Raw genomic sequence first — 27,055 nt, 5'->3', positions numbered from 1 at the left:
GTCCATAGAAATTCTACAGCCAAATCAGGAACATGAGACTGCTTGGTAGATGTGGGTCCATCTTAATCCCTAGTAATAATGATCTTCTATGGCTCTTAGCTTTTTGTTCCGGTATTGTTCAATTCCACAAGAAGCACATCAGTTATGCAAAAAATATTATTCTCAGCTTTTTCTTTTTTGCTCCAAAGACCTCTTTTTCACTTTCACTAAAAGAATTAAAGTATGTGTGCATTTTGCAGTGTGTGTGTGGGCACTCATGTATGCACATGGCGTGTGTCAAGGGAGGAAGACATTAGGAACCTAATACTGTATCACTCTCCACTGAGTTCCCTTGAGACACTCACTGAATCCAGAGCTCGGTGGGTGGCCATAAGCCCAAGAGTTTCTCCTATCTCCCTCCACTCTCCACCACAAGCACTGGGCTTTTTTCTGTTGGTGTGGGCACATATGATTATTATGTGAGTGCTGGAGATTTGAACTCAGGTCTCAAGCTTGTGCAACAAATGCTCTTACACACAGAGTCACCTCTCCACGCCAATATTTTCATTTTGGACTTTTCTCTCTTTCAGTATGGTGTTCTGATACTTTCACTAATTCAACTAAATACCACGTGAGCGCCCAGCAAATCTCAGCAGGCTCACTCCCCTTGCATAAAAGCAGTGCTCCTAAATACCTTGTCACAGACCCCTCTGACTTCAGGCTGTAAGGCAACAGCCTGAAGATGCTTGGGGTTCTCTTTACAGTTGAAGGCAGTCCCATAACTATTTCTGAAGTATTAACAAAGGGTCCAGCCCATCCCCTGAAACTCTTTGCCCCAAAGCCCTTTCTTGTGATGAGATATTGTTACTGTTTGAGGGTCTCAGAATGAGGAATGATCCTCATTTTTTAAAGTCCCAGGTCTTGTTCCCTGAAAATTCTTGGTGAGACTGAGTCTACACCATTCCCTTTTCACAGTTCATCTCACTCTCTTTGAACTTTGTTATATGTAGCTAAATAAATCTTTTTCAACATTACTCCTGGGAATCTCCTCAGCTTAGTCTATACACTCAGCATTCACGTTTTCTACATCACCTCAGGCAGAGACACAGCCCCTTTCCTCCAGTGTTTAAACAAGTTCCTCCCGAAGCACCAAGCCTTCCAGAGATTTCCAGAGCTCTAGCATCTCCATGCGTCTCAGTTTTCCTTAGCCCGACTGCAGCTGCTACTGAAGTTCCCAACTGTATCCTGGTCCCTTGCTGGTGCTTTTCAAACCACTGCAAACTCACAGGCAGCAAATGACGACCAGCGTATTCTGTCAAGATTATTTGGATTAGGAGTTGTACCAGGGTACATCAGAGAATCCCTGCCTCTGTTCGACATTGCTTGGGGTCTCAATTGAAGAGCCTCAAAATGGCTGGAGACACGTGAGGGCTTAGGTGGGGCTATATGTGGAAGGGTATGACTGTCATCTCGGAGGCTCTTTTCCTTGCTTCGCTTGAGCTGGACCCAACGTGTGTGTCATGGCAGCACAAGCTGGAGAGGGCAGTCATGTCAGATGTTCAGGCAGCCTGGGGAGAAGACCACACAGCAGGGAACTGAAGCCACCAACATTCATATGAGTCATCTTGGTAGAGATCTTTTGAGGCCTGTGTGCAGTCAGGTGAGTGACTTCAAGATGCCCTCAGTTGATCTTTTTATATGACCACAGCCCTGGGCCACATTTGCATTACTACCTTGTGAAAAACACAGCCCAAACCAGTCAGCCACTCCTAGATTCCTGAGGGAAAGAAACAGGCAAGTGTTGGTTGTGAGAACCTGGATTCAGTCTCTAGCAAACACACACACACACACACACACACACACACACACACACACAATTTACTATAGTAAACTAATTCAGAGTAATGCAGCAATGGATGGATGGTGTTATTCCTCCTTTTCTCATCATATAAAATGTTGGATGTCTTGCAGTTCTCTGGATCAAGAGTTGCTATCTTTAGCCCTGATCGTGGGCTTTGTGCCCTGCTATGGTTAGATTTCAAGGTTGATCATGTTTTATGTTATAAATGCAAGAGAGGAAACTGGACATTCATGAAGAGAGTGCACTGTGGGGGCATATCAACATTTACAACCCGTATTGGCCATTTCTTGCTCTTGGAGAGGACTGTACATCATTCCACTGATAAGCAATAGGGCAATTTTCTTTAGCCAGTGAATTGTGAGCAGAATTGAAGTCTGCCATTTGAGCAGGAGTATCACAGCCACATCCAGGCATGTGGCTTTATCTTTTCCCTTTGCCATGAGAGCAAGCTGCTCCACATAAGGACTGTGTCCTCATCCTTGAACCTGCAGTAAAAATACATGCAGTGTCAGCTTCTTCATAGGCATGGGAGTGGGAGAGAAGTCACCCTGTTTCTGTCAGTCACAACGATCACTGGTCCACTTCTTTTTTTTTTTTTGAAAAAAACCCTTTTTAAAAAAAAAATTGAAAATAGATTCTTCTATCATATAATACATCCCAACCACACATCACCCCTGCCTCCGTACTCCCCCAGATCCACTCCTGCTCTGCTTCCTTTCAGAAAGGAGCAGGTCTTCAAGAGAGAACAGCCAAACAGGACAAAACAACAAGGCAAAGGCCCTCATGTTGAGGTTGGACAAGGCAACCCAATAGGAGGAAAACAGTTCCAAGAGCAGGCAAAAGAGTCAGAGACACACTCCCTCCCACTGTTAGGAGTCCCACAGAAACACCAAGCTAACAGCCATAACATATACACAGAAGACCTTGTGCAGACTCAGGCAGGCCCTGTGCTTGTTCCTTCAGTCTCTGTGAGCCCAGATGAGCCCTACTTAGTTCATTCAGTGGACCAGGTTCACATGGTATCCTCCATACCCTCTGACTCTCATTATCTTTCTTTCCCTTCTTCAGTGGGGTTCCCTGAACTACAAGGGGAGAGACCCAATAGAGACCTCCAATTTAGACTCTGTCTCAACATAATGTCTGGCTGTGGGTCTCTGCACTCGCTCCCATCTAATGCCAGAGTGTGGTGGTATTGTGTTCCCCAAAATATTGTGTACCTTAATAAACTTATCTGGGGTCAGAGAACAGAAAAGCCACAAGATACTTAGGCCAGAAAATGTTAGCACACGCCTTTAATCCTAGCATTCCAGAGACAGAAATCCCTCTGGATCTCTGTGAGTTCAAGGCCGCATTGGAAACAGCCAGGCATGGTGACTCACGCCTTTAATGCCAGAAAGCAGCCTTTAATCCCAGGGAGTGGTGGTAGAAAGCAGAAAGATTTATAAGGTGTGAGGACCAGAAACTAGAAGCATTTGGCCTGGTTAAGCATTTTGGCTGGTTAAGCTTTCAGGCTTTCTAGCAGCAGTTCAGCTGAGAGCCATTCGGAGATGAGGACTCAGAGGCTTCCAGTCTGAGGAATCAGGACCAGCTGAGGAATTGGCAAGGTGAGATAGCTGTGGCTTGTTCTGTCTCTCTGATCTACCAGCATTGACCCCAATAACTGGCCTCAGGTTTGATTTTATTAATAAGAACTTTTAAGATTCATGCTACACCAGAGGAAGTCTCTTTGATGAAGACTGGACAAGGCACTAGTCTATGAGTATAGCAGAATATCATTAGGAGTCATTTCATTGGCTTTTGTTATTGGCCAGTCGTGTTTGGTTCTACCCTACGTCTCTGGTTCCTGGCTTCCCAGGCAGTGTGGTCTGGGCTATTTCTTATGTAATATCCTTCATCCTGACCAACACACTGGTGTTCTATGCTGTAGCTGTACTGGAATTGGCTTGGGTTCTTGGGCCCCTGTGGAGAAGAGCTCTTCAAGAACCTCTCTGGGCTAGATTTTCAGTGAGCCCAGTAGGTGAGCATTATCCCAGCATGTCTCTGAGACATAGGAAGGATATTTTAAGAAAACCACTGTTATTAAAGTACTTTCCATACTGACATAAGAACCTGAGTGTGATCCCTAAGAACCAATACAGAACAAGCCATGCATGTGTTGTATGTGTGTTATCCTAGCACTGGGAAGGCATAGAGAGGTGGACCTCTGGGGCTCGCTGACCAACCAGCCCAGTATATTTGATGGGTTTCAGGCCAACTGAGTACCCAACAAACACACTAAAAAATATTGTTTGTCATGACTGCTGCATTTTGGGAAGATGTTCTTAAATTTTGTATCTACATATTCCATTTCTCTCACCTTATCCCCACCCTTGCCTTGAATCAATCAGACTAATTCAATTCTGTTCTTAAAAATCACATACCTTGGCCTTATTACCTATTAAAAACACAGGGATTTGAATCCTGAGATATCCTGAATGGAATATTATAGCACCTTGAAAAGTATGAAGTCTTTGGAATGTATGGGCAGGAAGTATCAGAGACAGAACATTCTAAGACTTTCTGGTAGAGAGCTTGAAATGGAGACTCAAAGGGATACAATAATCTGGACAAAGTCACACAGCCAATTAATTCTAGACCTTGTATCCAAACACATTATATTTTGCCTCAAGTTTAGAGTTTATTCTGCTACAATAAACCCCATTTCTGAATCCTTTTTGTCACAGAACAAATCACATCCTTGTTAAATTTCACTTGGGTATTTTTTTGGGAAAATGCTGAGGAATAGTAAATCTGGAGTTTCCTTTGACTTGGAGCATGGTTTTAACTCCAGCTGACTCTATAAATTGACATGGATTATGGGGTTGTGTGGCATTTAGCTTTATGATAATTACCTATTTGAATAGCTGATAAGAGTTAATTTATCCTGAAGACAACTAGGAATAAAAGAATAATTGGGTTATAAAATTAAAGCAATAACATCTGTACTTTCTACTACATTGAACATATTTGATGCAGAAAATATTTCAATTAGGCTGAAAAACCTGCAAATGCTCTTCCTTCTTTATATTTTCCTCAAGAGGAGAAAAACAAAGGCATAGCACAGTAAAAGAAAAATCAAAAGTGGGAAAGCTTGCACACCTTGTACGCCCTTGACACAGGTGCCCTTAGTGGGAAAGCTTGCACACTTTGCACACCCTTGACACAGGCAAGGAAATCTTAGGAATCCTGTCCTGGCTAATGAGAACAAGATGTGCAGCTCTCTATGACTTCAGCTCCAAAAACTAAAAGAGCAGTTTCTATACAATAGCCATTTTACCAGATCAGAGAGTTGGGGAGTCCAGTGCAGACATGCAGATTCCAGCACCTTAAGCTCTGGGCCCTGACCACATATGGGGTTACACAACTGAATGTAGGGGGAAGTCACAAAAATGTTGACAGTAGTATACATTTTTTTTGAACAAGAAATAACCAGAAATGTGTTTAAAAGTAAACACACAATGAGCTCCGAGTGGGTGGTGCTTGCTGCTGCTGCAGCCTTATCCTGAACACACATGAGTCTTAGTTCAAATTTGAGGTCTTGCGACCATTTCACGTTGTGAATTGCAGTCTCTTCACTGTGTGTACAAAGTTTTCTGCTCACACAGAAGCACAACATTGTAATCGCAGAGAGCAAAGACAATATTTTCCTACCATCTTTCCTCAGCATTGTAAGCATCCAATTAAAGTATCTATGGCTTGTATTGTGTTAGGATATTTGATTTTAAAAACTGCAGCTTGAATTGTTGACTTGAGTTTCATAAGAAGAATTAATAAATAAATTTTAACTTCGAGTTAGGAAAGAATTTCCAACAATTTCTGTAATGGCCCTTAATATACTCTGACTATTTTGTTCTATATATTTATGAGCACTATGATTATAGAATCAAAGTATCAGTCAACTCATAAAACCATTGGAGAAGCTGTATGATCTGCAATATTAAATATTCAGTCAAGATTCAAGTCTTCATGTAAAATAAACATGCACATCCATATCAATATGCAAGTTTCCTTTTTTGTTTAGTAAGTGGTAAAATCTTGTATATATACTAAAGCATTATCCTACAGTAAATTTCTTCATGAAACTTTATACCTATTTTATATACCCTTATACCCAGAGTTACATTAAAATGTCTTGAGAGAAAAGAGATTGCAAGCAGAAAAAAAAAATCTAAGAAGCCTTGTTATAGACCACACTCTGTGACTTAGGGTAAATTGTCTAACCTTCCTGAGACTCAGTTTTCTGACTTTTTGTTCAATGGGATATTAACAGATATTGTTTCAGATACTCTGCTGAACATCAAGGAGAGTAGAAAATGTCTAATCTCAATCAAGTCATGATAAAATCAGGTAGATACAAATGCCCCCATGAGATAACATTTGAGAAACTACACGTCTGTGGTACAAAAGAGAACAGAGGGACAGAGGAAGGAACACATCCATTTTGTTGGAAGAAGCAGCTTTACCAACATTGGATTAGAAGGAGACAGGAGAGGGAGACGTCAGCCTGGCTGCAAGTTGTTAGAGGACACAAAACCTCAACCATGCATACCTCCGATTCAGTCTCTTCTTATAAGGGCTGTGGGCTCAGGATTCCAATCATCTCAGCGACAGAGTGCTGCTCTCCACAGGACTGACCAGTCCTATGCTTGGTTAGGGCCCTGCTTGTGGACTGTAAAAAAAAAAAAAAAACAGTCAAAGGAGACAGGAGCCTGACCTTGGATGCGCTAGGATCCTCAATATTTATGAAAGGCTCCAGATGACCTTTCAAGGCAGGTAGAGATGAGATTTAGAGTTATGTTACACCTCATTGCTTTATTTAAGACTTTCTATAGTGAGTGTGAATATTTGCACATCTACCCACTAACATTTAGAAGGCTCTTATCAGCAGGATTTTATGTGTGCCTAGTTATTTCCAAGAGAAGTTAACAGGCTAGAAGAAGAATCTGTGTGAGGTGTCAGGCTGTGTAGAGGAGTATCTGCAGGAATTCTTGTGATTTTGTTTGGGGGATGGAAGGAAATAGAAAATTTGAGAAAAAAGATCATTGAAGCTGCTTTGGAGTGTGCTGTCTGAAGAGGCATGTTGGAACCATGAACTCCACACAGGGCTTCTTTCTCTGTTTTATCATCTCTAAGATTAGCTTCAATAATCCGAATGAAGGAAGAAGCTGGCTCCCACCCTCTTGCAGAGCCTGTTTCATATTTAATGTGTTGATTTCAGAGTCAATGAGACAGAGGTGAGCCTCGTTTTTTGACATGATCTTGGAGCCCCTCTACCAGTGATAATTAATAGGTGAAGATAGACCGGTTGGTGGAAGGCAGAGCTATAGGCACAGCTCTCTCTCTCTCTCTCTCTCTCTCTCTCTCTCTCTCTCTCTCTCTCTCTCTCTCTCTCTCTCTCCCCCTCTTTCCCTCTCTCCCTCTCTCCCTCCCTCCCTCCCTCCCTCCCTCCCTCCCTCCCTCCCTCCCTCCTACTCCCTCTCCCTCTCTCTCCCTCTCTCCCTCCCTCTCCCTCTCCTTCTCTCCCTCCCTCCCTCTCCCTCTCTCCCTCCCTCCCTCCCTCCCTCCCTCCTACTCCCTCTCCCTCTCTCTCCCTCTCTCCCTCCCTCTCCCTCTCCTTCTCTCCCTCCCTCCCTCTCCCTCTCTCCCTCCTGCTGTGGGATGGTCTGTATGTCAAATGTGTTGCTGATTGGTCAATAAATCACTGATTGGCCAGTGGCCAGGCAGGAAGTATAGGCGGGACTAACAGAGAAGAGAACTGAGAGAACAGGAAGCTGGGTGAGAGAGACACTGCCAGCCGCCATGATGACAAGCCACATGTGAAGATGCCGGTAAGCCACAAGCCATGTGGCAAGGTATAGATTTATGGAAATGGATTAATTTAAGCTGTAAGAACAGTTAGCAAGAAGCCTGCCACGGCCATACAGTTTGTAACCAATATAAGTCTCTGTGTTTACTTGGTTGGGTCTGAGCGGCTGTGGGACTGGCAGGTGATAGAGATTTGTCCTGACTGTGGGCCAGGCAGGAAAACTCTAGCTACACCCTCCTTCTCTCTCTCTCTCCCCCCCCTCTCTCTCTCTTCTCACTGCATAATATAGCTTCTCAGCTATTATGTCAGCAATTGTCCTGACTTTTTGTCTTTCTTATGAAAAACCCCCTCTGGAGTCTTCAGCTTAGTCATGGTGTAACGCTGGTCTGAGATGCAGAACAAGCAGCTTGTCTAATGTGAGTCATGGTCATCTCAGTGGGCACAACCTTGGTATTGAGACAGGTAGGCCTGAGTTGGGTACAAGCAGACATACCTTTTTTTGGTTACTTTCCAACTTTAAAGTCTGAAATAATGAATGCCTAATTCTTCTGTCTGCCAGAGTAGGGTTGGGAAGGGCTGGGTGGGCTAGTCCACACTTCCCAGATCCAGGGATTGTTTGGAACAAATGTAAAGGGAGATGGCTTATCTTGAAAACCATGGATAACTTGGCATAGCTGAAACACAGACTCCATGTGGTGCAGCAAAGAATCTGCATGTAGAGAGTAAATAGGGAGGGGTATGTGAAGGGAAAGATAATATGAGGTATATTTAATATTTTAAAGGTCTTTCTTTTAATCTAGAGGCAATGAAGACCTTCGCAAGCTATAAAGCAGAGCATGGTAAAGAACATTAGGAATGGCAACATAGTGAATTAGTTAATTAGTTTTTTGCAATCCTGGGGATCAAAAGCAGATTCTCACATATGCTAGGCAAGGTCTTTCCCACTGGGCCACATTAGTGGCCCCCTACATGTCCTTAAGATAACAAACTTACTTCTGATGAGCTCGCACAGTGTTACTACTTAAAGCTATGAAGGTCGGACCTCGTAGTGACAAAGAGTATCTTAGAAAGGGCCACATCAGCGGCTGGCCTATCTATTCCTTGGCTTGTGGATGTAGTTAAGATGTGCTTGGGTATCAAGGATGGATTGGACTGCCTGTTAAGAGCATTTTTTTACTTTACAAAGAGTATCCTTCCCTTAAATTTCTTCTATTCAATTCCAATAATAAAATTTATAAAGTTCAAGGACAGGTATAACCTATGGTTTCCCAAGACGAAAATGAGGCACTTCAACTTGGCAGCCATCCTGATGACACAGAAAAGCTACCATTTGCACATCCGACTCCCCTTTGGTCCCCGTCTAAAGCTCCAGTGATTCCCTGAGATGGTGTGAGATGGCCATCATGGCGTGTTTGCTCCGTTGTGGGTTGCCATCCCTATCTCTGCCTGCACAATCAAATTGGCACGACAGTTTTATGCACTTTTGGAGGTAGATGTCCCTGCACAAGGCTCGTTTCCTCCTATTTATCTCCACAGGAGTTACCCATGGGCACTCTGCGCACGTACAGTGCAGCCTCTGCCAGCACCTCCCTCCTTTGTATACAGGATTTTTGTAAAAAGACCTATCAGCGCAGGAGCTTTTTCCGCATATTCTGTATACGATGATGCCTTACCCCTCTGTTCCTGCTCTCCAGAGTCTGTGCATGAAGAACGCTGTCTTAAAATGCAATAACTTTCTGTGACACTTTATCATCCCAATAGCAATAAAATGACCAAATATGGCATTTTTTATTTTTCCTGCATAGTAGCAAGGGAAACAAATTCATGGGCACATCTCCTTCTCAGAGAACAATGCTGACTAAAAGACACTGTTTTCCCATTTTAATTTCAGTTTGTTGCCATTTCAGTTGACTTACTCTGTTTTCAAGGTCTCCCTTTCTGACCCACACCATCCAAAGAAGCGTGATCAGTGGCTTGGGCTGGAAACACTCATCTGAGTTAAGTACTATGCAGGAGAATGCTGATGTTCCATGAGCATCTCCAGGTAGAATTCCTCATTATGTCCAGGGGGAGCTTGAGATTCAGAATCCTGCAGTCTTACTTTTAACAGTCCATACAATTGGGTTTGTTGTCAAATAGAAATGACCAGCCCTCAGCTCTGGCAATTTCTCTCTCTCCCTCTCTCCATAGTTTTTTTCAGTAAGTGTGTGCTTACAACTTTTGTATCTTTGAAAGTGTCTTTATTTCTGAGGGTATAAGTCAGAGTTTGCTTGGCATACACAAAGCCCTGGGTTTAGTATCTAGCCCTGTAAAATAAAGTGTCCCCTTCTCCCCTTTCATCTAGTGGTAATTTAATCAGATATGCATCACAGTTTGCAGTTATTTTCTGTAAGTGCAGAGAAGGTGGTATATGACTCCATTGCCATCTATCCCCAACTGTGGTCAATGGGAAGTCTGCTGTGTGTGAAATCATCCTTCCTTGTGTAATGTGCATTCCTGTCTCAGTTTCTTTTCTTGTTGCTGTGATAAGACATCCTAAGAAAAGAGACTTAAGTGAGGATGTTCTTATTTTATCTCAGAATTCATGGTGGGGAATTCAAGGCAGTGGGATCTTGAAGCAACTGATCATGCCGCACCCACAGGCACGAGGGAGAGAACTAACGGATACTTTCTTCATATATACAGTATAGGATCCCAGCCACGGGTTGCCACCCATAGTGGGTCGTCCTCCTAACCTTAGTTGATGCACTCAACAGACATGTCCAAGGCCTATCTCTCAGGTGATTCTAGGTTCTGTCAAGTTGTCAACACCAACCAGCACAATGATCTTTCTTGTAGCTTTTGGTATCACCTATTTATTTTCCCGATACACTGAAATTTCCATAAGATGTGTATGGATGTGCACTAGTTTGCATTTAAATACCTGGATTTAATGTACTTTTCAATATATCTGGAAAATTCTTGGTCATTATCTTTTAAAGTATTTCTGTTCTGCCTCTTGCTTTATTCCACTATTTTACATCTTCCACTGGACATACTTTGTAGTCTGAACAGTTATTATTCATGTCTCTTAAATGTTGCTTAATGAAAAAGTACCTTTTATCTTCCCATAATGTATTCAGGCTGAATTATCACAGTATCTTCCAATTGAGCAATTCTTATGGACAATACTCAGTTTCATTTATCAGTTTAGTAAATGTTACTGACAAATTATTAATTCATAATATTTGTTTCTTCTTCCCTTCTTCTCCTTTCCCTTCCCTCTTCTTCTCTGTCTTTCTTTGTCCCTCCCTCCTTCTCTGTTTCCTTCTGTTTTAACACAGGACCTTGTGATGGAGCCCACACTGTCTCCAACTCTCAAGTAACACTCCTACTCCAGACTCCAGACTGCTGAGATTCCAGATGTGCAGCCCCCATACCCGGCTCCCTTCTGATATTTCCAAGAAATATTTAAAAATGTTTTATTATCATTGGCATCTTCTTCTATGTCTCCGTGTACCTTTGGAAAGCACAGTATTTTACTTTATTTCTTTCAAGGATATGAGATATGATTGTTTTAAAATTAGCTCCCATTTACTCTGGTACTTTTATTAGTGACTACCCAGGCTTTGATTGAGTAGGATCTCTCATCTCGTGTTAGAACTCACTGTGTTCTATTTTGTGTCATAAATTCACCTTCAGTAAAAGTTCTTTTTTTTTTTTTTTTTGCCTCCACGTGTTAGGCAAGTGTTCTATTATTGAGCTGTACTAAGTCTGCCGTCCCTACTTTATATAATTTATCTAGTAAGGGTTTCAGAACATGGTCCTCATAATCCCCCTTTGACACAGCATCAATCCTGTATATTTATGTGGGTGCTGCATTAAACCCATTGACTTATGCATATTAGGCAGATGATCTACTGTGGTGGTATTGTGTTCCCCAAAATATTGTGTACCTTAATAAACTTATCTGGGGTCAGAGAACGGAAAAGCCACAAGATACTTAGGCTAGGAAATGTTAGCACACACCTTTAATCCTAGCATTCCAGAGACAGAAATCCCTCTGGATCTCTGTGAGTTCAAGGCCGCATTGGAAACAGCCAGGCATGGTGACTCACGCCTTTAATCCCAGAAAGCAGCCTTTAATCCCAGGGAGTGGTGGTAGAAAGCAGAACCGTTTATAAAGTGTTTAGGACCAGAAACTAGAAGCATTTGGCTGGTTAAGCATTTTGGCTGGTTAAGCATTCAGGCTTCTAGCAGCACAGTTCAGCTGAGAGCCATTGGGATGAGGACACAGAAGCCTCCAGTCTGAGGAGACAAGACCAGCTGAGGAATTGGCAAGGTGAGATAGCTGTGGCTTGTTCTGTCTTTCTGATCTACCAGCATTAACTCCAATAACTGGCCTCGGGTTTGATTTTATTAATAAGAACTTTTAAGACTCTTGCTACAATCTACTATTGAGTCATCCCCATACCTTGACTCATAGGTTCTCAACATGGATACCTATAGTGGATGCCTAGGGGAACTGCACAGATTCTCCCTCAGGACTGAATCCCTTATTCAGTGTCAGCTACCTACTGTGTATAGTTGAGTCCCTGCCCAGGATTTTCTTCAGCTAATAGGAGCTGCTTGCCCAAGGTTACAGCCCTTACTCAGAAGCAGCTGCCTCCCAGTGACTGGGATGGAGTGGCATGGAAGCTGAATCCCTTTGTTCCAACTCAGGACAATGATAAAGAGCCATCCTGGATCCAGAGCTCCCTGGGAGTTGGCCTGGAGCTTCTGCTTCATTTCAGCTTTGTCCTTTTATCCATCTTGTTTCACTTACTACCTTAAAGGTGTTAATTTCAAAATGCCCCCAATAAGTCTGCTGCTCAAAAACTTTCGAGTCTGTGTCCTGAGGAAACCAATTTAATTTAAGACACCACCCTCTGGATGGAGAACATGCAGGTCTCCCTCAGGGCCTGGACCACCTGCTTCCCCATAGCAGACGCATAGACACGTCTATGGAATGACTCCACAAAGGAAAACAGACCTGCTTGAATTTGACCTGCTCAGTTTTCGCAATCTATACCATCTTTGCACGTTTTATTAACACAACTTGGACCATCTAATTTGGACCCTCTAAGTCTGGGAGATTCATCTTGGGCTAAGGTAAGCTACACCTCTTACTCTGCAAAGTTTCCATTTTAATTGAACCATAATGTCACTCGGACGAGCCTAGTGTGTTGACATTTTTGTAATGCGTTTGCAGACGAATTGCCCAAGTGCATGGTACTCATGTGGGAGGTGAAGACAGATGATCAAAAACCAAACACAGGCTATAAATTGAAGTTTGGCATCAGGAAGGAATGGCAGTACTGGAGACAGGCAATAAAGACAGCTCCCTTTCAAGTGTCACTGGGGTTGGTACAGCACGGCCCCTTTTCCTCCTTCAAAGCTGACTTGAAGTCTTTGCTGGGCATGCTTTTCTTGGACTGACAATTAAGATCCTTGTGGCAATATTCATCTCAGAGGGCCTATTAAACTGAGTGTGCTCTCTGTAAAGAGGATGGGAAGGTAGATTGACAGAAAACCCCACATCTAGAGACACTGCTGTATGGGGAGTGAAATATTTCATAAATGTACTGTCAGGTGCCTCTCAGCTTTCTAAGAGAACATTCAAATGACATATTGCCAGATTTAATTAACAGTAATTAAAATATAAGACTGCCCTGAGTTACTAGATGACCACCAATGGCGGATGCTGCTGTTTGCCTATCCTGAATCTTGTTTCCCATACATGTGCTTTCAAATCCTCATTGATTTACCAGATGTTCCTGGATGTTCTTCAGCCCGTATTCTAAGGGCAGATTCGGGTTTCTTTGTATCGATTTTGACATTCTTATTTCCCTTGGAAGTAATTGTTTCAGATGTCCAGATCAAGATAACTAGCTATTACTATTTGGGTGAATGACTGCCAAGGCAGTGCAGGAGGATGCCCAAATGGAGATGGAGTCAGTAGCTCTTTCTTGCATTGAAGGGCCTCAGAGCTGTGAGGTGTCAGGTGCAGAGCTGGTAGAGTTGCATGTGGGGCAGAGTGCTGGGTGGGCAGTCTACATGCGGAACAGTCAAACTCTGTGTTGGAGGAAACAATGAGTCAGGCTTCTATTGCAGGACTTTGAGAAATGAAATGCCCTCATCTAGAGAAATTAGCAGTCTCCAGAGGAACATTCTCCACAGGTGCCATTTAGGGACAGTCTCAACTCATTCAAGCTGTTGTAACAAATAACATAAACTGGCTAATTTAAAAACAGCAGAAATGTACTTATCACAAGTCTAGAGGATGGAAAATCCAAGATCAAGGCATCAGCAGATTTGGTGTCTATTGCACCTAATTCCTGAGCTCTCGTTGGTACTTTCTTGCTGTTCCTCACATGGTGGAAACAGGGAGCAAGCTTTCTAGGTAAAGGATAAAGAACAAAACCCTATTCATGAGGGCTCTACACTTGGAATGTGGTTGCTTGCCCCCATGTCCCTGCTTCCTAATATGATCACATTGGTAACTAGGTTTCAATATATGAACTTAGGGGGAAGGTGAGGTATTCATATCACAGCAAGGATCACAGGTTATAGTTCATCAGCTTCCTTGAAAAAAGATTTTTACTTCAAACAGGCTGGCAGAACCAGTCACATCCCCCCTGGTCTGTTAGTGCTGTCACACCATGGAAAAACACCCGAAGAACAGACATGACAGAGACTACTGGAGGAGAAAGACATTGTGCAAGGGACAGGGGACAGACACACTTGAAATAAATTCTAATGTATTTTCTCAGTGAGATTCAAGGAGATGCTGCAGTTCTAAAAAACAAGCATAGGCCACAGGGAGAAACAGAATAATGCATGCCAGCAAATTCCTGCATGGTAAAGATATGCCTGCCAGAGTAGAGGACAAGTCAAAAGAATGGTTGGAAGATGAATCCTAGGAAACACTCCAGATGTAGATCAACAGAAAGAATGGGCATGTGACAATGAGACCCAAAGTCAATTAAGAACTGAAAGACACAAAACAGGGAGTGCAAACTAATGAAACTATGGGAAACAATTTCCCAGAACAGAGGAATATGCAAATTGAGAATGTACACCAAGTGCTCAGCACACTGAATAATAATACTTTAAAAAACCAAATTCTATGGAAACCAGTGTGGCAAGTCCTCAAAAGGCTACAGATAAAGACATCATATAACATGGCTTTTCTATTCCTGGGAATGCATGCAAAGGACTTTATAGTCATAGACCTACTTGTTCATCCATGTTTGATGCTCTATTCATGATAGCTAAGGAATGGGATCAGCCTAGATGCCCACCAGCTGATGACTAGATATAGAAAATGTGGCATGTTTACATAATGGAATTCTCTTCATGTGTACAGAAAGATGAAATTATAAAATTTGTAGGTAAAGGGATGAAATGAAAAAAAAAAACATACCAAGTGAAGTAACCCAAGCACAGAAAGAAAATGTCACATGCTCTCCTTCATAAGCTGGTCATGGCTTTGAAGCTCTACTTTCATGTGCTCAACTTAGAGTTCATTTGGGAGGGAGATGACTTAAGGGAGGGGGCAGTAGACAATAATGTCTCTTAGTTAGGTTTCTTTCCTGTCATGAAACACTACGACCAAAAGCAAGTTAGGGAGGAAAGGGTTTATTTGTTGTATACTTCCACATCACTGTTTATCATCAACGAAATTAGGGGAGGAGCCTGGAGGCAGGAGCTGATGCAGAGGTCATGAAGGAGTATAGCTTATTAGGTTGCTGTCTGTGGTTTGCTCAACTGGCTTTTTTATAGCACCCAAGATCACCATAATGGGTTGGGCCCTTCCACGTCAGTGACTAGCTAAGAAAACACCATGCAGGCTTGCCTACAGATAGATCTTATGGAGGCATTTTTCTCAACTGGGATTACTTCCTTTCAGTTGATTCTGCTTGGGTCAAGTTGACATAAAACTAGCAAGCATGGGTGACATGAAGGTAGAGAACGGGAATGCTGGAGTAGAAAGGTTAAGCAAAGAGTGGGTGAGAGAATTGGGGAGATGAGCAGTTGGAGGTGGGGTAACCTAAATGAAGTGAGGATATATACCCTGCATGGCGGGAAGAAGCTATTACTGGAAGCAATGGTTTAATAAACAAAACCATTAGTTATTGGTCAGGGAGGCCTTAGAAACTCCCAAAACAATGCAAACTCTTGCCATTCCTCTTAGTTTCCCACCAGAGCTAAATGATAAGATGCTGTCACTGAAGACCTCCCACACCTCAAACTTCCGCCGTGCTGGTCAGCCTTTGTAGTAGTATCAGAAGGTCCTATGCAGGCTGCTGAGGCTAGAGAGGCATCAGTGGTATTATTCAGATATAAACCCTACACATTATGATAACAACTTGCCAAGAAACTTGAGCCCACTTGTTAAATAGTTGCATATATAACTGTTACAGGGATAAGCACCTGTTCTCTGATTGGATTCAAACTCCACAAGAGGGACTCTACCCCTAGTACCATAAACCTGTTTAAAACATCATGGCCAGGGAGGTCATAGACCTCTAGTAGTGAACTCAATTCTGTTGTTGAGCTGAATTGACCTGGCATTACTTAGAGTCTTAACCAGAGATTCCTCTCTTTCTAGTGAACTATGGTAAATGCAGAAGCTCATGCCAATACAAGGTACTGAGAATAAGTGTCAGTTGAGTGTTTAGCTCTAAACAGGACATTTACACTGTCTCTTCCAAGGCTCATGGAACATTGCAGGAGAGGAGCAGAAAGGAAGTAAGAGCTGAATGGGATAAAGGCTGCAGAATGTCATCTTCTGGGAAATACATAGTCATTGAACTCAACAACTGCCAATGAATGCACTGGCTCTGTACCAGAATGGGCCTGTTTACAGCCAGACATGGGTGGAGGAGGGGCTCAAGTGGCCCTCACTGCTGAACTATCTGCTACTGATAGACTCAGGGAAAAGAGGGCCATTTCCTTCACTTGCATCCTCAACTGGTGACTCCACCAAGTTCTAATGGATAAAGAAATCCGGTGGGTAAAGAAATGGCACTAAGTAAACTAAATGGGTCTCAAAACCAAACCAGAAGTCATGAATCTGGGAAAAGGACAGATTGGGAGGTTGATAGAGATGAGAAGGATATAAGAGAGAGTGTGTGTGTAGGACAGGAGTAACCAGATTATATTGTGTGTATGTGTAAAATTATCAAAGATTGTACTTAGTAACAAAAATAGCAAACCCCCAAAGTATCTTCTTTGGGTTTCAGTCAAAAATGTTTCCATAGACTTGTGTTTTCAGTGCTAGGGGACTGTGGAGCTTTCTGGAAGTAGGGTCTAGCTGACAGAGGTAGGTTGTGAAGCGTGGACTTTTGAAGGCTGGACCCTGGTTCCTGTCGTATTCTCACTGATCCTTGAATCTCTATAATCTGAAGAGCTAGTACTGCCCACTCCCACAACTGTGAACTGCTTCATTCTGCCATGGATGGGATGGGTAAGATGAAACAGTGAGCCAAAATGAATCTGCCCTCTCAGGAGATACTTGTGTTGGGTATTTTGTCTTAGAGGCACAAAGGTAACTAATATACATTCATCTAGCACATATATCAGAACATCAAGGATAAAAAGAAGAGCTGAAAAGCAAAACCAAGAGAAGTCTAAAATTAAAACAACACTAAAAAGTGATATTAGATTGTGCACTCACAAGTCGTGGTGTGATGGATGACCTTTGGCTTTCTGAGGGAGAAAACATACCAACTTAGGATTCAGTACATAATTAAAGTACCAATATATAGACAAGCAGAATAAAGACATTACCAAATGCAGAAGGCCCAGAAGGGACTCTCGAAGGAAACAGGACTTGTCAGAATACTAAATTTCTAGGACAAGTTGAACCAAATGAAAAATAAGTGAAAAATAATTAGTTGCAAAAGAAAAATTGACCTGCAGGCAAAAAGCTATACAAGAAAGACTACTTCATCTAGTGAGCAATGGCTGGGTAGTGAACCAGCTACACAGCCATCACTATGAAACCACTATTGGTTTTCAATTTTTAGAATCAACTTACTGATGAAGCTCAGACGACTTAATTATCACTGTAGCACAAAATGCAAATATTGTAAACTTGATATTGTAAAAGCAAAAACTCAAGAGATGCTGGGAAATAGAGACAGAGCTGGAAGGGAGGTGTTAGGGATTGAGGAGTGAAAAATCACAATGTTTGGACCAAAGGGGAAGGTTCAGGCAATTTAACAATCCTGTTCCTGTTACACTCGGCAAGAGTAAAGACAAGGATCCTCCTTTGCAATGAAGGATATTTTATGAAAGATGGTTCCAGCTTCTTTTGCTATTATTAAATCAATGTCTTGATTTGATGTCAGGAAAGCAACGACTGATAACTTCACTGTTGCATGCTAATGCAGAAGTAAGAGCAGGGAGGTAACCACACAGATGCCAATCGATAAAGCCACTCAGCACGAGAGTTATATACTGTGTCCTCGTTTGCTTTCTAGGGCTGTGATAACACATTCTTCCCAGAGACAACTTGAAGAGGAAAGGGTTTATTTCGGCTCATACTTCTGCATTAGAGCCTATCATGGCAGGAAGTCAGAGCAGGGGCTCACGGCAAGAACGACAGCAGAGGCCATGGAGGGAGAACACTGATTACTGACTTGCTCAGTGGTTTGCTTGGCCTGCTTTCTTATGCAACCCAGAACACCCTTCCCCCCGCCACCTGCCCTCCCCTGGCCACATGTGGTACAACCCACAGTGGGCTGGGCCCACCTTCATCAATCATTAATAAAGAAAATGCCTCCACAGACCTGCCTAGAGGCCAATCTACAAGGCAATGCCTTAATTAAGGTTCCTCCTGAACAGAAGCTCCTCATTTATGTCAAGCTGACAAAAACAAAAAACAAAATCTTAACTAGCACACACACACACACACACACACACACACTTCATGTTAAAAGTTAAATTGGACGGACCTTTCTCAAAAGAGAAGCACCCCATCCTTATGAATTCACATCATACTCACTTTAATTCACCATGGCATGGAACAGATTACCATTGTAGCCAATTAATAGCAGACACTTAGTTTTGTCAGATGTGTGGGTTTGCTTACCTTTAATTTGTAATGTTTTTAGCTGTCTGATAGTTAGTTGCTTTTTAAATTCATCTGGATGAGTCAGGAGGGATACACGTGGCTGGCATCAGATGCTACTTTTCTTCCCTCTTTTCTTGCCTCCCCCAATTCCTTCCTTCCTTCCTTCCTTCCTTCCTTCCTTCCTTCCTTCCTTCCTCCCTCCCTTCCTCCCTCCCTCCCTCCCTCCCTTCCTTCCTTCTTTCCTTCCTTCCTTCCTCCCTTCTTCCTTCCTTTTCTCCCTCCCTCCCTCCCTCTCTCCTTCCTTTACTTCTTCCTTTGTTTCTTCCTGTCTTTCCATACTGAGCTAGGGGACCCAGCCATGCTAGCTAAGTACCCCTAAGCTCTACCCCCAGCTCTAGGCTGCCTGTTTCCCCTTGACTGTTCCCATTACTAATGTAGTAGTGACTTGGCTCAGCGCACTTGAAGCCAGTACTTGCCCAGTTGAAGGCAGAGATGGATTCCTCCTTCTCCAGCAAGGTTGCTCTGTGGGCAGTTCTCTGTTTTGTAACTGCCTACATCTTTGTGCCTCCAAGTGTGAGCCTTGTTCCAGCAGCATCTGAACGTCTGTGCAGAAACTTGGGCCTCAGTTCAGGACTCACTGAATCAGAATCTGCCTCCTTCACAATGCTGGGGGATTTTCAATGAATATTGAGCTCTCAGTGGAGCTGACTCCCATTTCCCTGAGGCTGTGGAAACCACAAATATGGCATCACACACAGGGCATCCTCATGGTGCTCCCAGCCCAGGTCAGCCCAGACCAAGCATTTATTTTTTTGAGGCTTTTATGCAGTTTGACAGTCTCTGTGCTACTTGACAGCTCTCTAGTGGCAAATGTGTCCTGAGCACCCCTGCCCCAGCCAGCACTTGGTGGACCTTTTTGGTTCACACCTTCCTGTATCCCCTCTCTGTAAATCAGAATAGCAATGCCACTTTTCTCAGGGCACTGTTGTGAGGCTAGCATGCATTCATCTGTATAAAACACTCAGTATAGAGTAACATCTCAATAAATGTGATTATAATTACGAGCTATTATCAAAGAGTCCTGGGTGATAACAGTCAGCAAGAATAGGCATAGATGTTAATGGTCTCCAGCCTCAGCTGTCGTCTGGTTCATTTCCCTCATCAATAGCTCATTACTTGATTGTCAAGTCACAGACGCTATAAGCTACACACCATCACACCGAATAATAACAATTATTCCAGGTCTCATGTGTAAAGCACTACAGAACCAATATTCCTGTGATCCTGAGAGGAGTCTGTCTGCTAGAGATGGCATGGCAAGGGACAAAGCTGTGCCATGGGAACATGTCTTTCTCGTTCTGTTGGTACAGGACACTTTGTCCCAGCGGCAGCTGAGCCATCCTGCTGCGTGTCCTGATGTTGCACAAAGCCCTAACAGTCCTTTTCCTTTGTTTTTCTTTGACTCATTTCTTGATGCTCTGCCTATTCCTTAGAGACTCAGGGATGTGTCCATAAGAACAAGCTGGTGCATAGATCTCACAGGCTGTACTGATACTGAATCTTCTCCCTGTTCCCATTTCTCACCCTCAAACTGGAGTATGTTACTGAAAGAAAGTAACACTCTTGAGACTATCCTCCTAAGGTTACCTCTTTCCCAGAACCATGTTCTATCACATAGACTTGCAGACTCCCTGTCAAAGACAACAAACATCTTGTATTATCTGGGGCCCTGGAGCAACTAGACTTAATGTCCAAGTAAGTTCCCTTTCTGTTGAAGTGATTTTTCCTTCTGAATTTAGAAAAGAGAAGACATGGTGTGTATGTGGGAGAGGGCTTGGGTATAAACATAATGTAGGAGTTTAGAAGGTCCATAGTGTGTATAAGAGAAATGACATTTTCTAAATAGCACAAGGAAACACCCCAAGGTCAAATGGTAAAAAAATAAAGGAAAGAAAGAAAGTTACCATTAAGACGCTCTTACTACGTGAAGGGTTGAACATACCAACGAGTGTTATTCCTAAAAGAGCCATCTTTGGTGTACTGCTCCTGGGTAACTTGAGGACCCATCTCCCTTGTTCTTTTTCTGATAGGGAAGGCCATATGCTGGTGCCAGCCCTGCCCTGGGTGAGTTCCTGAGAGGCGAGCACATTCCCTCCAAGAACATGCCATATGTACAAGAGGCTGCTCCAAGGAGAAGCAAATTTGCACATCCCACTCAAGGGGGAATGGCACTGATGGGTGTGAGGAGCCCCCAGATTTCCTGCTCTTCCTCTGAGGTGCTTTAAGAAGGAGCACATGACTCATTTCAAAGAATCCAGGAAGATGGTCAGGAAGGGCCTGGTCGCAATGAAAACAAGGGGCTTTCTCTTTCATTTGGCAAGTTGGCCACAGACCGATAAGCTCCTGATTATCTTGTCTCAGGAGGTTGTAGAGTGTTTGAAGGGTGTGTCTCTCTGTTTCAGTTGAAGCACAGGTAAAGAACAATTTGAGGAACATTTTTTCCCCTCAGTAAAAGTGGGTCTGCTTTCCCAGCTTCCATTTTAGCTGTGAGTTGGAGTCCTTTGCAGGACTTATGTGAATTGGGTTTGGAAATATGGATGCAGGGTATTGGAGTGAACTTGTTCAAAGGAAATGCCGGCAGTCTCGGCATGCCTTGGCCAATGAGATCTGAAACTTGTTGGATCAAATGACAATGCATGGGATTAATGTTTTAAAATATTCCTTCTATATTCTTGAAAATTGGAAGGCTTTCCCTAGGAATCTGGACTCTGATTCATCTTGAAGCAGTGTAAATTTTTGTGGTATTAAACCTGCTTTATCATAATAAAGTATTTAGATCATGTTTCCATGTATTACTTTTTCCAATAATTAAATTTGAACTGTGTGGTTTGTATGTACTTAATTCTGAGCTTCATTTCTCCTGGAAGCTTTTAGGAAAAATATCTACAGCCTACAGTATGGTCGGACTTTAATTTTTTCATTGGTATTAATAACTGTAGTCACCTTAGCATGTCATGGAATGATTGGGCTTGCTTTTCCAACAGTGTATTTTTGTGTCCAGATCATAGAACAATTATGGCAAGTAATCCTCACTTCTGGCTGGTAGGCAGACACAGAGGATTTCCCTGAATCTGCTGAGAGCTGGAGGTCTTTTCCTGGAATTCTGGGTGGGAATGGTGGTCAGGGACTATGTGGGGCCTGGTGGAGTTGCTTAGCAAATGGACAAGAAGGGCACAGAGCCAGGTAGAAACTATGTTTTCTATATTTCATCTTGCTGTAGTACCAACTTGCCCCATCCCCTTCTATTACCCTATACAGCAAATGGACATGGTGTATTTGTTCCACTCTGGGGACATTAAAAATATTAAACAGCAGAGAAGATGCTATCAAAGGAGCATACTCCTTTTTATTTCTCCCAAAGGATGGATAACAATGGGCCTCTCTCTTCGACTAAGGAAACAGATGGAGTAGGAAAGCTAAGTGAGGTCAAATTTGAGATCTGGGAAGAACTGCCACAGGAACAATTTAAGACATAAATTGTTCAAGGGGCAAAGGATTGTGGGGAAAGGAAGCAAAGGTTTATGAGTTCCCTAGATCCTGATCCACTTGCTTTAAGAAGAGCGCGGAGCTCAGAATGGCTGGAGCACAGGCTGATATGGGAGGAGGAGCCTGCTCAGGTCCACAGAAGATAACTATCAGGAGCAGGGGGTGTGGTTACCAGGACAAATTCCTCCTTTGAGAACAAGACAGACTGCGATTGTGGTGCTTCTAACCCAGCATGACAGAGCCTAATGGAGGCAGTGAATGTAGGACCGAGGGTAGAGGAGAAACCTGAAGGTGACTGTAAAGCAAACTCTGTGCTGGTACAGGAGGAATGCCAGCAAAGCTGAGGCTTGGCATGACGTTGACGTGCAGCCAGGAGACAGTGCGCAGAACCAGAAGAATCGGCTCTGCCCTTCAAGGTTTTATCTTTGCCTTTCACCCATGATGAGAGCTGTTTGTGAGGGAACATTCTCTGATTGCATGCATTTGCTCGACCAAGTGTTCATGGAGTCTCATGGTGGGCCTGGCATAAGGAGATGGGCAAGCAAGGTAATCTGCGAAGTCAGCTTTGGGACAGAATTGTTCCTCTCCCCCAATGGAGCCAGCCCAAATGCTGTGTCCTTTCTAGAGAGCAAAGACAGCATCAATAAAAATGAAAAGCAAAAGCAAGAAATGCTGTTGTCCTTTGGAGATCAACTTCAGGTCCTGCCACTTCAGGCATTGTTCCTGTGTACCAGGCAATGTCCTTTGTGCGTAAATGGCAGTAACCTGGGGGATCTCCAAGAAAGACCATCAGGAGATGTCTAAATGATGAACAAAATCATCAATCAAGGACCGCACAAAACTGGCAAGCAACATAGTTGCTGAGTAGGGAAAGACTTGCATTTGCTTGCAAGCAGCTCAGACCCAAGGGAGATGGGTGAATCTTTGGAATCACTTGGAGGGACAGAGAGAGACAGTGGGGATCAATACCCACTGGCAGCCTGGCTTCTGTTACCACTGCCAGGCCTGCTCAGTGACACCTGGCTAGGTTTCTGCCCTGCTGGGATGTGGCTGTCTTGCTGCCTGGGGAGGCAAGTTTTAACAGTTTCCTGGAATCATTTGGTCTCACTGCTGCTGTCTCTGCCTCCAGCAGGGTTTAACAGACTGGGGAGATTTGAGGCTCGGTTTCTTTTTCTGCAACTTTTTTTCTCTTTTCATGTGCCAGCAGGCCTTCATCCTTCTAGGATTCTAAGCTGTGGCTTCCCTGAAGGCTGATGTCACTGTTCCAGACCTCAGAATAGACGGCGCACTTTTTACTATCATCTCCCAAATCGTCAGCCACCCTGTTCATCTTGCTGAATTCTCTCTCCTCCTTATCAACCCTTCTGCAAGTCTTCCAAACCTTTAGATATTCCCCTAAGCATCTCACCTTTGTCCTTTGATCTTCATTTTTATATTTTCTACTTAGACTGCACCATTAAATCGCCTGCCTCTATCTACCTGCAAGACCTCAAGCCATTCATTTCCAGGCTCAAACTTTTTGCCTAAATTTTGGTAAACCAATTATTCATTTTTTCCCATTGATGGATTGTTTCCTTCAGAAAACATTTATTGACAATCTGTGCTTTGTCTGCCCCAACCCTAAGCAAGACAGACATGGTATTTGCTCTCAGGAGTCCCCCAACCTAGCTCTTTCAGTTATGTTAGATGGTTAGGCTTTCTGGTGTCTCAGCCCGGTTCCAGTTTGGACTTAGCTGTGCATTTTACCTGCTTTCTCTTCTTGGCCAGTTTTGCCAAACACACACTTCTCTTGTGCATCATCCCTAACATCCTTGCCCTCTTGTCCTCATCTCATTAACCATTTATGTTTAGTCCCACATCTGAAGTACATGAGACAGAAAAGTAAAGACAACTTTTGTTTCAAGAACCAATATTTTAGTTCAGTTTTTTTTTTAAAATAAGATGCTCAAGGGACTTAAGAAAAGATCTATAATCCTGGTTGTTCATTCACTCACACATTTGAATGTATGAACACCAGATCAGGGCAATAAAAAGACCCAAAACACCCTTCTGACCTACTCTATGTCAAGGTCAACAGAACATCTGGATTATTAACTGTGCAGACAAACAAAAGCACTGCTTTTTCCTTTTCTTCTAGGAGTACTTCGGTGGGATCCAGGGTCTTAAGTGCTAAGCAAGCATCCTCAGCCTGTGAAACCATTTTAGGAGAGGAACACAAAGGGAAGGAAATTGTGGATTATATGTTGACATTCTCCTTCATTCTAGAGGCAACTCAATCTTCACAGCAACAAACAGACAAGCTCTTTCCTAGTAAAACCTCTTAACAATTCTAGGTATTATCTGAATTTAAGTAAAATTGTTCCTTGGTGACTCCATGACAGCCAACAGCATTGACAACAAGTTTTCTGATATAAACTGTTTTTACAAAGAACTTGTATCTTTTTACTATGGAGCATTACATTCTGAGCAGAAACCTAATAAGGTTTGCAGCAGGGATTTAAGAGGCTCTGTCATGGAGCTTAAAACAACTGTGATCTATTATTTTTAGTACAATGGAAGACCTGGGAGAAGAAATAACATTTCCAATTTGACTTTATAGCCCCCCAAGTTGTGTTCACATTAAATGAAAGTTAGAAATTCGCATTGAGGAGAGAGCAAAGACTTTAGACTCACACATGTTTGAATTTCGCCATTACTTGTAAGCTAACACACGTTGGGCAAGGGGTTTGCCTGTTCTGTCTCTAATTTTCAATATCACACACACACACACACACACACACACACACACACACACACACTGCAGCAAAAGGTAGAACAGAGGATCCTGAGACGTAGATGACGTACCAGATGCTTTAGGTTCTATGTGACAGAAACCCAACTTAAAGCAGCTAAAGTAACACCAATATATAACCGAAAAATTCAAGGGCCAATTGGGTACAGGAATAGCTAGATCCAGGGATTCCAACACTGGCCTCGGATTCGGTCTTTATCTTTAGGTTTTGCCGTTGTGGTAGTTTGCAAGCTGTCACTCAGCAGGCTCATGTATTTGGATACTTGGTCTCCAACCTTCTTTGGTAAGGTTGGGGAGCCTTTTGCAGGTGGAGCCTCTCAAGGGGAAGTGGGTCACAGAGTCAGGGCCTTGAAGCTTCACGGCATGGCCCATTTCCTAGTCACTCTCTACTTCCTGACTTCAGGTGCAATGGCAATCTGCCTCCTACTTCTGGTCTCATGCTCGGCCCGGGTGACAGACTGTGAGCTGAAACTCACCATTCTTCCCTTTGGTTAGTTGTTCCTTGTCATGTAGTTGGTCACAGCCATGAGTTAAGTAATTAGTAGAGTGTCTTCTACTTGGCTTCACACTTCAAACATCCCCAGTGGGAAGGAGACTGTTTCCTGGAACAAGTACAACCGAGAACCACAGGACTGTATGCTGATATGTCAGAAGCCAGAACAACTTTCTCTAAGCAAGGAAAACTGATAAGGGCACATATACAATGTGCTGGGAGTGGCATTTGGGGAAAGTATGAGGGAAGAAGACATTTCATCTCCACCAAAGCCACTCAGAGTAGGAAGCCCCAAGACTGATTTCCCTGATAGATAAAGAAACAGAGGCCCATATGAGCTTCTTATTGCTGCTGTAGCATGTTACCATAACTCACTGTGTTAAAACAACTCAGCCTTATTATCTTGCTGTTCTGGAGTTCTGAAGGAATCTGAAAGGAACCACACTGGGATAAAATCAAAGTGTAAATCCAAGAATAGTGAGTGGCTCAGGCCCATAACCCCAGCATTTGAGAAGGAGAAGTAATTGGTGTGAGTACAGGGCTAGGCCACAGTATGAGACATTACCTCAAAAACAGAGGCAGCAGCAGAAGAAGGAGAAGGAGAACTATAAGGAGGAAGAGAACTAGGAGAAGGAGAATGGGAAGGGGAAGAGGAAGAAGAGGAAGAGGAAGAAGAAGAAAAGTCACCGGTGGGTTTGAACCCCTTTGGGGGCTCTGGGGGAGAATCTGTGTCCCAGCCCGAGGACACAACCTTTCCAAAGAGCATCATCAGCTGGAGACCAAGTGTCTAAATATGTAACTCACTGTGTGGTCTCTTTCCACTTTCCAAGCTACAGTATGGCATCTCATCGCATCTCATCTCATCTCTCTCTCTCTCTCTCTCTCTCTCTCTCTCTCTCTCTCTCTCTCTCTCTCTCTCTTCCTGTTTTTCCCTTTTCTTTGTAAGGACACTTACACTTAGTTGACCCAGGTGATCCAGGATCATCATCTCCCCATCTCAGGAACCTACCTTGAATTACATCTGCAAAATCACTTTTGCCACTGAAAGTGGCATATTTATTCCTAAACTCTGAGAACTAGGACCTGGGTATTGTTGTTGAGGGCATCCCATGCAGCCTTGTTAAGGCTGAAGCTTCCTATACCTTAGGCGGCTCAACTATGACTTGAACTGAGGCTGTTGGTTCTGGGATAGGAAATGCAGATTCATTACAAAGTATGCTCTGTGGCCTCAGCCAGGCATCTCAGGGCCTCTGTCTTCATGTATAAAATAGACATATTATATAATAATAAAATGAAAGCTTACCTTAAAACACTGGTTATAGTGCCTGACATATAGCAGGAAATAAATGATGCTGTGTCTACATTCTCCTTCTTCGACTATTATTTGTGTTTTGAGATGAAGTCTCCCTATATATCTCAAGATATATAAGTGAATTCAA

At 43.1% G+C, this 27,055-nt stretch overlaps 1 long non-coding RNA gene across 3 annotated transcripts; it reads right to left on the bottom strand.

The window, feature by feature from the left end:
• Positions 1–1,270: 1,270 nt before the first annotated feature.
• Positions 1,271–27,033, bottom strand: LOC131899685 (uncharacterized). 3 transcript variants are annotated; one of them, XR_009376116.1, is made up of 3 exons: positions 26,920–27,033; positions 25,600–25,725; positions 1,271–1,756 (listed from the first exon to the last, which is right to left on the bottom strand). It is a non-coding gene; the product is annotated as an uncharacterized LOC131899685 (long non-coding RNA). The 3 variants fall into 3 exon arrangements; XR_009376117.1 differs by lacking the exon at positions 1,271–1,756 and adding an exon at positions 24,288–24,520; XR_009376114.1 differs by lacking the exon at positions 1,271–1,756 and having other exon boundaries at positions 25,165–25,725.
• Positions 27,034–27,055: the final 22 nt, after the last annotated feature.

The sequence above is a fragment of the Peromyscus eremicus genome, chromosome 1 (genome assembly GCF_949786415.1).
Source record: "Peromyscus eremicus chromosome 1, PerEre_H2_v1, whole genome shotgun sequence".
Taxonomy (NCBI): Eukaryota; Metazoa; Chordata; class Mammalia; order Rodentia; family Cricetidae; genus Peromyscus; species Peromyscus eremicus.
Note: the sequence above shows the minus strand (reverse complement) of the source record. Positions and strands in the feature narration are given on the sequence as shown.